This window comes from Dipodomys merriami, unplaced genomic scaffold, assembly GCF_024711535.1.
Source record: "Dipodomys merriami isolate MVZ:Mamm:240054 unplaced genomic scaffold, mDipMer1.0.p SCAF_133, whole genome shotgun sequence".
Taxonomy (NCBI): Eukaryota; Metazoa; Chordata; class Mammalia; order Rodentia; family Heteromyidae; genus Dipodomys; species Dipodomys merriami.
The window spans coordinates 2255001-2273061 of NW_027202638.1; the positions used below are offsets into that span (position 1 = coordinate 2255001).

The 18061-nt window shown below is 33.8% G+C and overlaps 1 protein-coding gene across 3 annotated transcripts in view; it reads left to right on the forward strand.

The window, feature by feature from the left end:
• The window catches only part of LOC138825058 (cGMP-inhibited 3',5'-cyclic phosphodiesterase 3B-like), a 120331-nt gene that overhangs the window by 31576 nt on the left and 70694 nt on the right, over positions 1–18061 (forward strand). The window lies entirely within an intron of this gene.

The following is an 18061-nucleotide window of genomic DNA, read 5'->3' on the forward strand; positions in this document are numbered from 1 at the left end:
TAGCTAATTTTGTTGAACTAATGTATTAAAAAAAAAATCTAACCTTCAGTTGATTGATTCTTTTTTACATATTGCTAGATTTTCTTTGTTAAAAGATTACGTTTATTTTTAGAAAATTACATTGATAGCCAGATGCTGGTGGCTCATACTTGTAATCCTAGCTACTCAGGAGGCTGAGATCTGAGGAGTTTGGTTCCAGGCCATCCCTGGGAGAAAAGTTCGTGAGACAGTTAACTTTAGTTAACTATCAAAAAGTTCAAAGTGGAGGCATAGCCCAAATGGTAGAACACCACTTTGAGCAAAAAAAGCCAAGCGAGAGCACAAGACTCTCAGTTCAAAGCCAAAAGTACCTGCAAACTAAAAATTTTTATCTAATTTATCTGTGTTTATGAGAGATGTTGGGCTGTAAGTTTTTCTTTTCTGGTTGTATTCCAGTCTAGTGTTGCTATTTAGGTTATGCTGGCAACTTAAGAAGTGTTTCCTTTTTCACTATTTGCTCACAAAACTGTGTTAAGATTGAGCTTTGCTACTTCTAATTTTTGTTTATCTTTTTTTCTTCTTTTTAAAAGTAGCTATCAAAATATTTATACTTGTCTTCTTTTGCAGTTAAGGAAACTCAAGCTTAAAAAGTTAAGCACCATTAGTTAGCTGGCAGTTACTGATCTGAATTAAATATGAATTTTATTTTACTTCAAAGTCCTTGTTGCATAGTGTACATGGAGGAAAATGATTGGCCAGGTGTTATATTATGCATGTGTTAAGAAATGCTAGAAGTTTTATTTTGAGAATGAAAACTTCTTTTGAAGATTTACTTTCTGCCTATCTTAAGAGCAAAAGTCTTGACAAATTTTCTTATTTATTTGTGGCTTAATATAGCTAAGTTTTATGATTCTATTGGCTCAGTGAAATGAAAAGTCCATCCATCCAAAACTAAACAAGTTAGTTTTATTTCTTTTTGGAAAGAAATGGTTACTTGGAATTTACTGGGCTAACTATTTTTCCAAATACACGTATGATAGGTTAAAGTTGGTTAATCCTAAACTGACAGGCCCAAGGATAAAGGAAAAAGCTTTATATAAGTGAAATCTAAGGTGATTTTAAAGACATCCTAATACCTTATTTTCTCCCAATTTGAAACAGTCTCATCAGAGAACTTTTTTAATTTTCATGTGGATGCATCTTTTTCTTTTAAGGGGTACAAATTACAAAGCTGTTCCTTGTTTGTTGATTACTAAGAAATTCAGAGTTTCAAACAATTATTTACTGATAACTTTTTATTCTGTGGCTACTTAAATGATTTTTTTCTTCAGGGTTGTATTGGAAATGTTTTACTTTTTTATGAATTTCCAGCAGGTTTTAATGTTATTTAGTCACTAATATTTATACTGTGCCAATATTATTTTATTTGTTTAATATAAAAACCTCAATAAGTTATTCTCATTTCCAGTTAACTTAATTATGAAGTCTGGCTCCCTTTGTAATAGCTTCTCATTTTTAAATCATGAAGTGTTATTTGATGAAACCAATAAGAAAATAATGTTAGTAAAAGTAATGCTTTTTAGCTGAAAAATGTTGTGTTATAATCTCAGGATTTTAGAGGGAGAAACTTCGAGTTCACTTAATCTTTGTGATATTTGTAATATGATTATCTCAGTAGGATTATTTTCTTGACAAATATAGAATTTGAGTTTTTTTGATAAGTTTTTTATTGTGAGAATATTGTGCAGAGGGGTTATAGTTACATGAGCAAGATAATGGGTACATTTCTTATCAAGCATTGTTGCCTCCTCCTTTGTTTTTCCCCTACCATCCCTTCCCTCCCACCTTCAGAATTTGATGCTTAAATATCCTTATTAATTATGTATATTTTCAACAAGGGAGATGTAGTTTTCTTGAAAGGAATAGGTATTTATTTTACTTGGAGTCATGTTAAAGACTGACATTAAAATACTGGCTTACTGGTCTTTCTGTCAGGAACCCCAAATCCTTTTTTCTTTATGTTCAATAGTTCTGCTAGGTCACTATGTGGACTCTAAATTTAGTAAGATTGATTAGTATGAGAATTAAGGATTTAGTTTTGTTAATTGAAGTTTAGTTTTTGTAGGTTCAGTATATTGATGGAATTGGAAAACTTTTTCTCTAAAAGTTCTTTTAAAATTCTGAGACACAAAAATAAGTTGATTGGTTTTATTATGTTAATGCTATGAAACTGAAAATAAACTATCAACATAAACTGTTAAAAATAGTATGGGAAAGGAAAAATTGGATGTTAAGTCATTTATGGACTGACAACTCTTATTTGCTTAAGAATAACATCTAGTATTTTAAAAACTAGCATAGAAAAGGCTTTCTAGTTTTTCCCAGACTTGGAGTATTATTTCTCAAAACATTTACTGAATTTGAAAAAAGAAAATCCAAATGGAATTTTCACTGTTTTTTCTCTTTTGTGTCTTTACATCTCACATTCAGACAGTAAGTGTGGGAAGCTGTTGCTGGCAAGATCTCTAAGAATGAGTTGATTCTGCTTTTGAGGATGTCTAGTGTCATTGCTTTCCTTTTTCTGTATTTTATCCTGGCTTATTTATTTTATGGGAACCTGACAGTGAAAGGGCAGAAGGTCAGTTTGTAGAGAAATGAGATGAAACTGAAACTAAAAGTGGTTAAATACAATAGTCAGTTATTAGTTCCCATTTACTTGTATGTTATGCATGGTAGAATTTAAATTCCTATATTTTTTGTCATCTAGGATCTCTGATTGGATTATCACTTTTTACCACTTATGTAACAGATCTGAATGTCCCTTATGCACACAACATTTCTATGACCATTCAGTTCATTGATGGTGCCTAAGTTATAAGTATTTTATCCTTAATGTTGTAAAACATATAGAGCTTTATCTTCCTAATATTTTATTTTATGTAGTTTAATGGCAAAATAAGTGTATTTGTTTCTAATGTAGCTTCCTGCCATTGACATGAATTAATAGGTGTAACTAAGTTTTTCTTTAGCATTTTCTGTAACTATTTTTTTTAGCATTTTCTTGAGTTTTACATTCTTGTGTAAACATGGGTAAAAGGAGTAGTAGATAGTATATATTGTTTATCTTTAGATTTTAACTTGATCTCCTTATAACAAGCAATCAAAATAGTTTCAAAAGTCTGAACATTTTTAACAATGTTTCTGCTCAGTTAAAGAATTATTTCAGGGGGCTGGGAAGGTGGCTCAGTGGTAGAGCGCTTGCCTTGCATGCATGAGGCCCTGGGTTCGATTCTTCAGCACCATATAAGCAAAAAGAAAAAAGCCGGAAGTGGTGCTGTGGCTCAAGTGGTAGAGCGCTAGCCTTGAGCTGAAGAACTGAGGGACAGCGCCCAGGCCCAGAGTTCAGGCCCCATGACTGGACCCCTCCCCCCTCAAAAAAGAATTATTTCAAAGCAATATATGTACTTAATTTAAAATCAAATAATACTAAATGACTTAAGATAAAAATAGAACTTCCTTTGCTGACTCTTTACCACTCTCTAGTCCTGTTCCCCAAAGGCACTCTCTCCTAGTTCTATTTTTTTCTTCTTAAACCAACATAATTTACAATAATGTGGCTCTTCTGCCAATTTTTGGTTTATGTAAATCTTTCATGAAAATGTGGATTTATTTTTCATTCTCTACTCTTCTTCCATTTTCTTACTATTATATTCCAGTTAAAAACAAGGGAATAACATTGATCAAGATACATTAAATTATTGATTACATTCATTACATTGATTTATTGAATGGTAACTCCTCTGTACAACTACTTAAAGATAATATAAATTTAATTAAAACACTTTCTATATTGTTTGATTGTAGAAATAATGTTTTGAAATAAGTAGTCCACTTTTTTCCCCCCTAGATCCACTGCCATTACCAAGTCAGAAGCCATTCTGATTTTTCTCTACCAGATTTTAAGATTTTCTTTATCCCAGTGTTTCCAGATTCTGTGATCATGTACCTACCTAGATAGTGTGATCTTATACCTAGATCCTGTACCTATAAGTTTTTGTGCTGATAGTTGCTGGGACTTTTTACTTAGGAGATTAGTATCTTAATTTTAGGAGAATTTTCTGTTTAAAAAAATTCTTTTTTCTTTTCTTTTTGATTATTTCTGAGCTTTATATTAGTTGGACATTGAATTTCCTAGATTACTTACTTAATTTTAAAGTATTTTTTCCCAGTGTGTGTTAGGCATTTTATTTTTCTAGTTATCCTTCATTAAATTTTTCTATCTTATTGAATTAGAAAATTTTTGCTACATGATTTTTATTTTTTCAGAGAACTGCCAATTCTGTTCCCATTGTGTTTGTTTTTGTGGTTCTAGGGGTGGAACCCAGATCCTCAAGCATGCTAGGCAAGTGCCATACTACTGAGCACATCTCTAATCCTCTAGTTTATTTTTTTTCCAGAGACCAAAATTCTGGTCTCCTGTTAATCTGAGAGGAAAATTGTAATAGATAATGTTTCAAACATATGGAAAAGTATAACGAAGAGCATACTTGTAGGATTCTCTAAATCATGCTGCTAGGATAAATCCAAGTAGGCCCCAATATTTTCTCTTAAATTTTTTTTTTAGGTATTAAGATTGCATTCTGTCTGTCTGTCTGTCTGTCTGTCTGTCTGTCTGTCTGTCTGTCTGTCTGTCTGTCTGTCTGTCTGTCTGTCTCTAATATAGTATTAGGATTTGAACTGAGGGTCCTGAACTTACTAGGTAGGCATTCTACCCCTTCCTTTAAAAAACAAAAAACAAAAAACAAAAACTTTAGTTGATTTTTAAATAAGATCTTTCTCTGGGGCTTAAACTCAAGAGCCTTGTGTTCTTGTTTGCCTGGTGTTCTACCTCAGCTCCACTTCCAGCTTTTTGTGGATTAGTTGGAGATCAGAATCTGATGGACTCTTCTGCCTGGGAGTGGCTTGGAACTGAGTTCCTCAGATCTCAGCCTCCTGAGTAGCTAGGATTACAGGCCATTATTGCCTAATGAGGATTTCTTGTTTCTGCCTAGGATAGTCTGGACTGTGATACTTTTTGCTTCGTATGTAGCTGTGATTACAGGTTTGTGCCTCTATATCTGCTTATTGATTGAGTTATGGCATATTACCCAGGTTGATATCGAACTGTGATCCTCATTATTGCTGCCTGCTGTGGCCTGGGTTTGTAAGACTGAGGTTGGCCTAGCTTTCTAATATTGTTGAGATTCTTACATCTATTTGTGTAAGTGGCATTGGTCTAATACTGTTCTTGTAACATTTGTCCTCACTTGGTTTTGATTCAAGACCATATTCGATTTTGGAAGAAGTCAGTGAATGTGACTCCTTTTCTGTTACCTAAAATAATACATAAAATTGGAATTGTTTCTTAAGTGCTTGATTTAGCATAGTTTGAGTCTGTGGGTTTTTGTGTGCCCCATCCCTTCTTTATGACCTTGATATTTTCTTCATAAAATACATTATAAATAGTACTTCCAGTTCTGCTAGTGAGCCAGGCACTGGTGGCTCACGCCTGTAATCCTAGCTACTCAGAAGGCTGAGATCTGAGGAGTCCGGTTCAAAGCCAGCCCAGGCAGAAAAAGCCATGGAATTCTTTATCTCCAATAAACCACCAGAAAACTGGAAGTGGTGCTGTGGCTCAGGTGGTAGAGCACTAGCCTTGAGCTGAGCTGAGCTGAGCTGAGGGACAGTGTTCAGGCCCAGAGTTCAAGCCCCATGACCGACAAAAAAAAAAAAGATCTGCTAGTGGTCAGGATTTTTTTCCTTTCTCTCTCTCTCTCTCTCTCTCTCTCTCTCTCTCTCTCTCTCTCTCTCTCTCTCTCTCTCTCTCTCTCTCTCTCTGTGTTAGCTCTTTAACTCATTTTTGAGTGATAGTTTCACTGGGTATAGAATTTTAGATTTTTGTTCCTTATGAGCTAATCTTCCTTCTTTCCTTCCTTCCTTCCTTCTTTCCTTCCTTCCTTCCTTCCTTCCTTCCTTCCTTCCTTCCTTCCTTCCTTCCTTCCTTCCTTCCTTCCTTCCTTCCTTCCTTCCTTCCTTCCTACCTTCCTCCCTCCCTCCCTCCCTTCCTTCCTTCCATCCTTCCTCTAAAACGTCTTTTGAAAAAAATTGAATTTGTTATTTTAAGTTTGGCAAGATGAACAATTGGATTAATCATACTTCAACATGTGACCTAAGTGGACACTAATCTTTGTAACAGGTCTTCTAATTTTCTAGCTGTGTTTATGACAAAAGTACCATACAGTCCCAGATTCTTGAGTTTTAATAGCTAGAATTATTTAAAAAGTTTAAACCAGCTTTTCTGAATCATGCCTAATAATTGGTTTGGAATGGGAATTCATTCCCAGGCTTTCTATGTACCTAGATAATTTTATTGTCAATTCAGAGATTTAAAATACAGATAAAAATGGATCTGAAGTTAATAGTAAAATTCTAGTACAAATCTGAACACCTTTTTTCTTTCTCTCTTTCCTTCTTAAGAAAATATAAAATTTAATTTAAAAATTTACATGCAAAGAAAAAGAACCATAGTAATAAAAGTACATAATAAAATAATGCATAATAAAGGTTCTACTTATATTCAAGATTGACTTAAAAAAAGTGAGTTGCTTACTGATAAGGTAAACATACTTGATCAGTAGACTAAGACTGAATATCTGAACACAGACACATGTAGGTATAATCTGTTGATTTTAGGCATAAATGTCAGAGCAACGCAGGAGAAAGTAACTGGTGAAACATTTGGATGATCTATGTAGAAAAAAATGAGGACTAATTCTCACTTGTTATTATCCTATACTGTATACTGTGCTTGTCACTCTAAAAGCTGTATAAAAAGTGAACTCAAAATGGGTTATAGTTCTAAATTGAAAGCCTAAAAAATTATAAATGAATCTGGAAGAAAATACAGGCAGTAGGATACCAGCAACATTAGAAAGAAATTATTAAACTGATTTGTATTTTAACTAAAAACTTACATTATTTAAAGTTATTAGTAAAAAATGAAAAGGTAAGCTAAAGCATAAGAAAAGAGCATTTATAATGCATATATGATACATAACATGCTACATATGTAAAACAACATATGTAATAATTACTAAATAAACAGAAAACAAATGGCCCAACTAAAAATAGACAGAAGATTTGAACACTGCTGGTAGAAATATAAAATAGTGTATTTCTTTGGAAAATAATTTAGTTTAGAATATGATGTTAAAATCCTCTTGTAGATATTGAAGATGAAAACATACATTCACATAGAAATTTGTTCATACATGTTTTTCACAGTATTATTCACAATAGCCCTAAGCTGAGAGTCACTCAGATGATGACTATATATTTCTATTGGCAAATATGCCCCAGGAATAATAATTGCTTATCTTTAGTTCATTTTTTATATAGTCATCTTCTTCCTAGAATCTTAATCCAATTTAATCTGATTCTCAGCTACTTCTATATATCTTCAAATTATGATTATTTTCTAACTATAACCAGCAGGAACACTGTTCTATAGTGAACTACTTCAAACTTTGCATTTCCAGCTGTGGTAGATGTGCTTAGATGCCTTTATCATAATAGTTCAACACAAATAATTGAGGAAATGATCTTTTTTTTTTTTTTTTTTTTTGGTCCAGTTGTGGGGCCTGAACTCTGGGCCTGGGCGCTGTCCCTCAGCTCTTCAGCTCAAGGCTAGCGCTTTACCACTTGAGCCACAGCGCCACTTTCGGCTTTTTTTCTTTTTTTTATGGTGCTGAGGAATTGAACCCAGGGCCTCAGGCATGCAAGGCAAGCACTCTACCACTGAGCCACTTTCCCAGCCCAAGGAGGAAATGATCTTTAAAATATGTATTTAAAGATATTATTTCCTCTTCAGAGAAGTCTCTCTTTAAGTCTTTAGTCCACTTTTTGATTGGGCAGTTGTTTCTTTGAGGATTTGTTTTTGGAGGATTTAATTTTTTTGAGTTCTAAGTATAGTTTAGATATGAGGCCTTGTCTGTTTTATAACTAGTGAAGATCTTCTTCCAGTCTGTGGGCTATTGATCTTACTAGCTGTGTCCTTTGCCATGCAGTAGCTCTGCAGTTCCATGCAATCCCATTTGTCCAACCTTTCTTTGATTTGTTGTGTTTCTGGGTCTTTATTAAGAAAAATTTGGCCTGTGCCAAGGAGCCCTAGAGTTTCTCCTATTCCTTCCTGTAATGTTTTCAGTGTATCTGCTTTGACGTTGATGTCTTTGATCCATTTGGAGTTGATTCTGATGCAGGGTGATGTATAAGGATCTAATTTTAGTTTTCTACAGGTGTTTAACCATTTTTCCCAGCACCATTTACTGAAGAGACTTTCTTTCTTCCATTCGATTTCTTTTTCGCTCCCTTTATTGAAGATTAGGTGGCTATGTCTGTGGGTCCATTTTTGGGTCTTTGGTTCTATTTCATTGACCTTCAGGTCTATTCTGTGCCAGTACCAAACTGTTTTGATTACACTATGGCTTTGTAGTAGAGTTTGAAATCTGGTATTGTTATTCCTCCATCACTGTTCTTTCTGCTAATGATTATTTTTGCTATTCGAAGTCTTTTTTTGTTCCATATGAATTTTTGGATTGCTCCTTCTATTTCATTGAAGAATGAGGTTGGGATATTGATAGGTATTGCATTGAATTTGTAGATAGCCTTTGGCAGTATTGCCATTTTCATGATATTAATCCTCTGAATCCAGGAGCATGGATTCTGCTTTAATTTCCTTTAAAGTTCTGCTTTAATTTCCTTTTTCAGGTTTTTAAAGTGTTCATCATAGAGTTCCTTCACTTCTTTTTTTTTTGGGGGGGGGGGTCCGGTCGTGGGGCCTGGGCGCTGTCCCTCAGCTCTTCAGCTCAAGGCTACCACTTGAGCCACAGCGCCACTTCTGGCTTTTTTTTTTTTTTTTTTTTTTTTTTTTTTTTGCTAATGTGGTGCTAAGGAATCAAACCCAGGGCCTCATGCATACAAGGCAAGCGCTCTACCACTGAGCCACCTTCCCAGCCCCTTTCTCTTCTTAAGTTAATTCCTAGGTATTTGAATTTTTTGTGGAGCTATTACAAAAGGAGCTGCTTTCCTGATTTCAGCTTCACTCTTCTCATTATTGGCGTACTGGAAAGCCATTGATTTTTGAGGGTTAGTTGTATACTCTGCTACTTTGTCAAAGTTTCGAATCAGCTCTTATAACTTGAGAGTGGAGCCCATCTTAAATACAAGATTATGTCATCTGCAAAAAGGGAGAGTTTCACTTCATCTTTCATTTGGATCCTCTTTATGTTTGCATCTCATTGCTCTAGCTAGGCATTCTAATACTAAATTGAAGAGGAGTGGAGAGAGTAGACATCCTTGTCTTGTTCCTGAGTTTAGAGGAAATGGCTTTAGCTTTTTGCCATTAAATATAATGTTGGCTGTAGGTTTGTCATATACGGCCTTTATTGTATTGAGAAATGTTCCCTGGATTCATAGATTCTCCAGAGCTTTCATTATAAAGGGGTGTTGGAGCTTGTCAAATGCTTTTTTTGCTTCCATTAAGATAATCATGTGGTTCTTATCCTTGCTCTTGTTGATGTAATGTATTACATTAATTGGTTTGTGTATATTGAACCAGCTTTGCATCCCTGGAATGAATCCTGTTTGATCATGATGTATGGGTTTTTTTTGATGACTTATTGACTTGATTGTAGACACATGAAGAAATGCTCAACTTCTCTGGCCATAAAAGATATGAAAAATCAAAACAACATTGAGATTGAGATTCTACCTCACCCTGGTTAGAATGGCTATAATAAAAACATCTAATAATGACAGATGCTGTAGGGGATGTGGCCAAAAGGCCACAAGTGTAAACTTGTCCAATCACTCTGGAAATCAGTATGGAGGTTCTTCAAAGACTATACATAGAGCTCTCCTATGACCCAGCAATCCCACTTCTGGACATTTACCCAATTGATTACTAACAAGGCCATACTAAAGCGACCAGCACAACTATGTTTATCGCAGCATTATTTACCATAGCTAAGATATGGAACCAACCCAGATGCCCCTCAGTAGATGAGTGGATAAAGAAAATTGTGTGTGTGTGTGTGTGTGTGTGTGTGTGTGTGTAGTGGAATTCTATGCTTCCATCAGAAAGAACGACACACTGCCCCATTTGTTAGGAAATAGAAAGACTTGGAAAAAATCATATTAAGTGAAGTAACCCAGTCCCAAAGAAATTTAGGTCCCATAGTTCCCCTTATTTTCAACAATTAGTTTCCCTTATTTTCAACAATTAGAATACATATAGGATAATCTTATCAGATGAGCTGAAAAGCTCAAAAACCATGTACAAATGACTATATAAGATGATGCTAAGTGAAATGAACCCCAAGTTATGGACACAAGAGGTCTGTCTTTATTGTTATTGTTTTAAATTACCATGTGATTTTATTTGTTGTTGTTGTTTCCTTTGTATGTTCTTTCCCCTATGACATATCCCCTGTTGTCACTGTACTTGATTTTGGTACCCTGCATCTTGTATATACATGTCTAATCTAGAGAGGGGAAGGGGAATTACAAAACGCTGAAACAGGGACACAGGATGACCTGTTTTTAACAGGACAGTATATTGGAAATGAACTTTACAACTACAGGTGGGGGTGGGGGGGGGAAGGAAGGAGTGCGAGGGGTAGGGGAGGAAAGGGATAGTGGGACAACAACTGGGAAGGGAAGGGGTAACAATGATCTACAAGTAATGTGCTCATTGCCTTACTCATGTAACTGTAACCCCTCTGTACAATATCTTTACAATAAAATAGAAAAAAAGATAATATTTACATTTTCCTCAGATGCAGACCTAAAATTGGATATTCTAAACATTTCAACTTTAAAATTACAAGTGGACCTTTTTATATTATTTAACTATTATTTAGAATTGATCTATCTATACAGTGTGAATTCAACATCTTACATTATTTCTTGAAAATATATTTTCTTGTTCAATCCTATTTGTTTCCATGAAATTTGCTGGCTTACTTTCTTTGTATACTTTCAATCTTTCTAGTTTTGATTGGTTTATTAAAAGTAACACCCATGATGATTATCATGAATTATATTAAGTACTTTGGCCAGGCTTTGTGTTCATTGTTTTACATACATTATCATGAAAACATCTCAAATAGTCCTGAGAACTACTTCAGGTACTGAAGCAGGGACAGTTTGGAGATAGGGGGTTATATTGGGAGGGTCACAAGGAGTTGTTGGTCTTCTAAAATTTCTTTTATTTGTGTGGCTGGAACCATTGGGGAGAAAAATCTTAGCATTGTTTATGATCTGTTTTCTAATATTTTTGACATGTTTCAGCTTGAAGCCAGACTGCCTACATTGTAATCTTGATTTCACTTATTACCTGGTGAAATTGGGCAAGCCATTTACCTTTGCTTCTTTACCCATAATTATATATATATATATATATGTTATAAAGATACTGTACAGAGGGATTATAGTTGCATGAGTAAGATAATGAGTACATTTCCTCTTGAGCATTGCTACCCCCTCCTTTGATTTTCCCCTATCATCCATTCCCCAATTTCATCCATAATTTGAATATGAAAATAATACTCATCTTATTAGGTGGTTATGAGGATTTATGTACATTAAAATTTGTATATATGCCAATTGGGGCTTGAACTCAGGGCTTGAAATGCTTGCTTGGTGTTTTCACTTAAGTTTGTTGCTACCACTTGAGCCATACCTCCGTTAAAGCTTTCCCTGATGAATTAAGGATAAGAGTCCACATTTGTCTGCCTGGATTGGCTTTGAATCACCATTCTCAAAACTCAGCCTCCTGAATAGCTAAGATTACAGGCATGAGCCACTGATGCCCTGCAATTAGAGCATTTAAAGCCCTACAACAGTGTTTGTTACTTGGAAGTTTTTTCAGTGAAAATAGTTAAAATTTGATTTTGAATGTTTCGATCTTCAAAAATTTTAATTTCATGCCTTCTTCAAAACTCATTACCTCTCTAGTTACAGTTAAATTACATATCCTGTATAGTTATTTTTTATTATATATTTTAGCCTAATATACTACTTTATATAGATTTACTAGCTTTCAGAGAATTAGTATATAATGTAGATCAAAACCTTTGCTTTAAATAATTTTCTTATATCCCCAAATTCTATGACTAAACTTAATCTTTGTCTGTAATCCAGCCCTTTTGGAGACAGCCTAGGCTACATACAAGTTCAAGGCCAATGGGAGCTAGATAGTGAAATCTTGTCTTAAAAAACTCATAATCTTTGCAACTACCCCTTAAATGAGGGAATTCAGTTCTGGAACAATGCTAATAAAAGGTTATTAAGTACAAATATTGTAACAGGTTTGATGCTTTAAAAATACTAATGACTTTGGGAAAATAATAAATCTCAAGATGGTAGTGATTGATAAAATTGGTATATAGAGAGAATTAAAGTTTCATTTTGAGCCAGGTGCTGGTAGCTCACACCAGTAATCCTATCTACTCAGGATGCTGAGATCTGAGGATCATTGTTCAAAGCCAGCCAGGACAGGAACATCTGTGAGATTCTTACCTTCAGTCAACCACCAGAAAACCAGAAGTGTTGTTGTGGCTCAAGTGGTAGAGTGCTAGCCTTGAGCTGAAGAATTCAGGGACAGTTCCCTGGCCCATAGTTCAAACCCCGTGACCAAAAAACAAAACAACAACAACAAAAAAAACAAATTTCATTTTGAGATGAAATAACAGCTTTTCAAAAGTTTTATTTGCTACATGTGGGAGAAAAATTGTCTTTAGTCAGAATTTTCCATTAAAATATTGAAATAGATGTCATATGTGTTATGGTTTTACATAGAAAACATGTTTAATAACACATGGAATGAAGAACAGGCATCCAACACATTCTCTTCCAAAGACCATTGGGGACTTTCAACCACTCTAGAGCACGACTTAAAAAGCTACTGATTTAATTTATTATGTAATAAATGTTAGATTTAAAAAATAATAGGAAGTAAAAATAGGTTATAAAATTGTATGTTTATTGGTATGAATGTATATATTTTTTGTTTAAAAAGCACAGCTGTATTTAGTATTTGCATATATGCCAAAAATGAGTGGTATTATCTGTGACATAGCTATTAATTAGTAATTTGGACTTTTTTCTTGCTTTGAAAATCTGTTTTGATTCTGTATCTTGGCTATGGTAAATAATGCTGTAATGAACATGGTTGTGCTAGTGGCTTTAGTGAAGGCTGGTTTGTGGTCATTTGGGTAAATGCCCAGAAGTGGGATTGCTGAGTCTTAGGGAAGCTCTATGTTTAGTCTTTTGGGGAACCTCCAAACTGCTTTCCAGAGTGGCTGAACAAGCTTACATTCCCACCAACAATGGAGTGGCGTTACCTTTTGGTCACATTCCTGCCAGCGTCTGTTATTATTAGTTTTCTTGCTAATGGCCATTCTCACTGGGGTGAGGTGGAATTGCAATGCTGTTTTGATTTGCATTTATGTCCAGAGATGTTGAACATCTCTTCATGTGTCTACTGGCCATTCTTATTTCTTTGGACAAGTCTCTCTTTAAGTCTTCAGTCCAAGTTGTGGAGATGAGAGGGAAGGGATGGTAGGGGAAAAACAAAGGAAGAGACAAGAATGCTTGATAAGAAATGTACTCCTTACCTTGCTCATGTAACTATAACCCCTCCTCTGTACAGTATTCTCACAATAAAAAACTTAAAAAGTCTTCAGGGGTTGTTTTTCTTTAAGAATTTATTTTAGGAAGATTTAATTTTTTGAGCTCTAAATATTTTAGATAAGAGGCCTTGGTCTGATGCCTAGCTAGTAAAAATCTTTCCCCATTCTGTGGGCTTTCTGCTTATCTTGCTAGCTATGTCCTTTGCCAGGTGAAAACTCTTCAGTTTGATGCAGTTCCATTTATCCAGTCTTTCTTTGATTTGTTTTGTTTCTGTATCTTTACTTAGGAAGTTTCAACCCATGCCAAGGACCCCTAGTGTTTCCCCTATCTCTTCTGTAATATTTTCAGGGTATCTGTTCTTATATTGAGGTTTTTGATCCATTTGGAATTTATTATGGTGCAGAGTAATATGTAAGGATCTAAATTCATTTTTTTGCATGTGTATAGCCAATTTTGCCAGCACCATTTGGTGTAGAGGGATATTTCTTCCTTCTTGTGTTTTTGGCTCTCTTATCAAAGATTAGGTGGCTATGGTTCCCATCGTTTGTAATAACTAGAATATGTCTGAATATCTACAACTTAATGCAATGGATAGTAAAAGACAAATAGCTACATTTGAACCTCATTAATTAAATAGTACTTTAGGCATTCACACACTGAGAACAAAGAAGGATATTCTTAGGAGAGGATAACAATGGCTCAATAGCTATGTGTATATAAGCATCATATAAAATGATGCTTATTGAAATGAACTCCAAGAAAGGGAAACAAAAGTATTTTTATTGTACTGTTTGCAGTTCTTTCTTTTTTTTTTGTTTATTTTTCTCCTTTGGTTTATTTCCTGTTTTTGATTTCTGTATTCTTTGTCTTGTATATAAGTTTATCTGCTTTGGGGAAGGGAAGGAGAATCATAGAAACAGTGGGATGAAGGGTGAACCAACTCAACAGTGACACTCCCCAGACACTGTGTTGGAAATGAACTTTACAACTTAGGCAGGGGGAGGGAGGTGAGGAAGGGATAAAGTAGAAGAAAATGAAGGAGAGGATGACACTTCAAAAAGAAATTACTCATTACCTTACTTACGTAACTAACCCCTCTGTACATCACTTGTAAAATACAATTGAAATAAAAAATAGGTTTTACACTAGACACTATGTGGAAAATGAACTACACAACTTGTGGTTGGGTACAGGAGGGAAAAACTGGGAAAGAACAAGGGAAAGAGTGCCATTGTCCAAAGGAAATGTAGTTATTACCTGACTTATGTAACTATAACCACTCTGTACATAATAGTACAAAATAAAATAATCAGTTTTAAAATCTTCTACAATGAATATGTTACATTTAAATAAAAAGTTAAAAAGTTGAGAGAAGCAATAGCTCTTATGGGATGTAGAAACCAAAATATGATTTGTTGTAGAATTAAGTTTGTATGATTATCGTACTTACGTATATAGGGCTTGTCAGAGATATATATGCTTATTACTAATTTTTAATTTAGTTTTGACTAATATTTTTGCAAAATATAAAACTATCATATGAGTTTATGTAGAATAGGCAAGCTATGCAGTTGAATTTCCTCCATCCCGCTTTCCCTCTGTCCCTCTCTTTCACTCCCTCCCTCTTCTTTTCTTTTTCCCTCCATTCTTCTTTTCCCTTTCCCCTCCTGTCTCCTTTTCTTACAAGCCTGAAGGCCTATCCCATGTTAGCAAGTGCTCTATTATTGAGCTACATACCTAGTACATAATTTTCTATTTTGGATTAATGATTTTATTACTGGAATATTGACTCCTTATTCATTTAATAATTTACTCGTGCCATGTTGGTAGATGTTTTTCCTTTTTTTTTTTTTTTTTTTTTTTGCTTAAGGGTCAGAGACCTTAAGTACTTTTTGCTGTAGTCAGCCATCTGGAAATTTTGTGGTTTTGACTATCAACAGATTTTATTAAGGAAAACATTTAGCTAAAGCCTACTATGTGTATGCGCACATTAACCCTCAATTTATCTTTCCAGATGACATAATAGAAAGAACATAGTTTTATGTTGTTGCTAGCAGATAATGATTCTTTTTATTTCATTTTCATTTGTGACAGTTAATTTACTTCTAGTATTTACAAATTCTCCAGATTTTAAATATTATAAACAAGTCACGCTTGTTGTTAATAATTCACATAATGTAGTGAGATTTGAAATGGCAAGTAAAAGATCTTGTCTCTTATTCTCAGGAAATAAGCATTATTAGTACTTTCTTATTTTTCTTTCCAGACAATTTTTGTGCCTATGAAAATGTAAGGACAAGTTTGTGCATAAATGGATGCATTTAGTATATATATATATATATATATATATATATATAAAACGCAATATGTTTTACAGTATTATGCTACAGTATTTTGTTACTTATTGATATTATATTTATCTTTTATAAATCCATCTTGTTCTTTATGGATTGTAGTGCTTTTTTGAATAAAAATTATTAAATTTATTATATATACTACATATATACTACATATTATAGTATATTAAACATAAACTTGTTAAATTGTTAGTAAGAGTTTAAAAGGAGTTACCAGATTGTCTTTCAAAGTAATAGCAATGGTTTCTCTTCAAATATTTTTTCTTTATATTCTGGCTAATGCACAAAAACAAATAGTTGACATTAGGTATGCACAAAAACAAATAGTTGACATTAGTTAGATAAGTTTTACTTTTGAACAAATAGCATTTTCTATTATAATAAAGGTGTCAGTTATTTACATTTTTTAAAAGAATTTTCTATTGTTTTAAAATGTGTTCCAAATACAATTTTCCATATCAAAATTGAATTTCACATTTTATCCCAAAGATAGCAGTACTGTGCCTAACATTCTTATTAGAAAATTAATACATACAGCTATATATGATCTAAAGTGATTACAGTTAATGATAATTATTTTTAACATTTATTATATGCAAGCTGAACTTAATAGACTTCATATAATAACTATCGTTTGACTTCATGGTAGACTATTATTAAACAGTAGTTAATAGGAGTTTAGAATGAATGATTAAAAAGTTTTAGCCATCTCAATATGGATTAGATCAGGCAAGATTCATATTAATGCAAGATTCAGGGGAGCTTTAGTAAGGAACATGTTACATGAATTTAAAGAATTTTCTTAAAAATGACTTATTAGTTGGAAGGCAAAAAATAGTAGCTACACAGAAAAATTAGAGTTCACCTTGGCCAATATTTTTATCAACAGCATTGGCTAGGTGGTCATTAGTGTCTTTAGATGAGATTATGAGCAGGATTATTGTGTTAACCAGGACTGTATAATCTGAATCTTGTTATGAAAACATTCAGAAAAACTCCTAAGGAGGCATACTCATTATTTTAGTTCATTCTGGTCTCCCACTCATGACTCTTCTCTTGGCCCTATTTTGTTTTTTTTTCTATTTATAGATCTAATTTATAGAATAGCAAAATTTATATCTTAAATTCATTTACTTTCTTATTGTGCAGACATGATTATTCATTTCTTGATGTATTTGATGGTCAAAGGTACTGACCATGTAGGGTGGCTCAGCGTTGCACTGTTCACTAGGACATTCTGCACTGTTCATCATGGTAACTACTACTTAGCACTTGTTGAACCTTTAAAATAGGGCAAGAGTAGCTGAGAAATGGAAGTAAGGTGTTTTGTTTGTTCAGTTTTGCTGGTACAGGGCTTAAGTTCAAGCACTGGGTCCCTTAGCTTTTTGCTCAAGGCTAGTACTGCCATTTGAGTCATGGCTCCGCTTCCATCTTATACTGATGGTTAACTGAGATAAGTATTTTACAGACTTTCCTGTCCTGGTTGGCTTTGATCCATGATCTCAGATCTCAGCCTCCTGAGTAGCTAGGATAACAGACGTGGCAGCACACACCTAGCATAATTTAAGTTCTATTTAATTTTTTTAAATTGTCGCTTGATACTAGTGACTGTTACATATAATAACATAGTGCTAAAGCTACTGTGGTTTTAGCTTCTTTGTAGCTTGATGGTACTGTGAAGGTCTGTGAAGGTCTGACTTAACATCCCTTAGCAAAGAGAGCATAGTAAAAATATAGTATTATTTTAAATTTATTTAATAGGTTTAAATGTTCTGATATTGTGAATTATATTGTAAAATTAGATATTGACTTGTTGATTGACTGTTTATATTCTGCCTAATTCCAAATTAAGATGATATGTAAATGTTAGGAAATGATATAATGTTAGTAGGATTATTAGTCATAAAAGAAACATACTTTTAATAAAGAAAATAAAGGAATAAGAAGAGAAAAAAGTCTAGGTAAAGATTCATTTTTTTAAAAAGTGAAACATG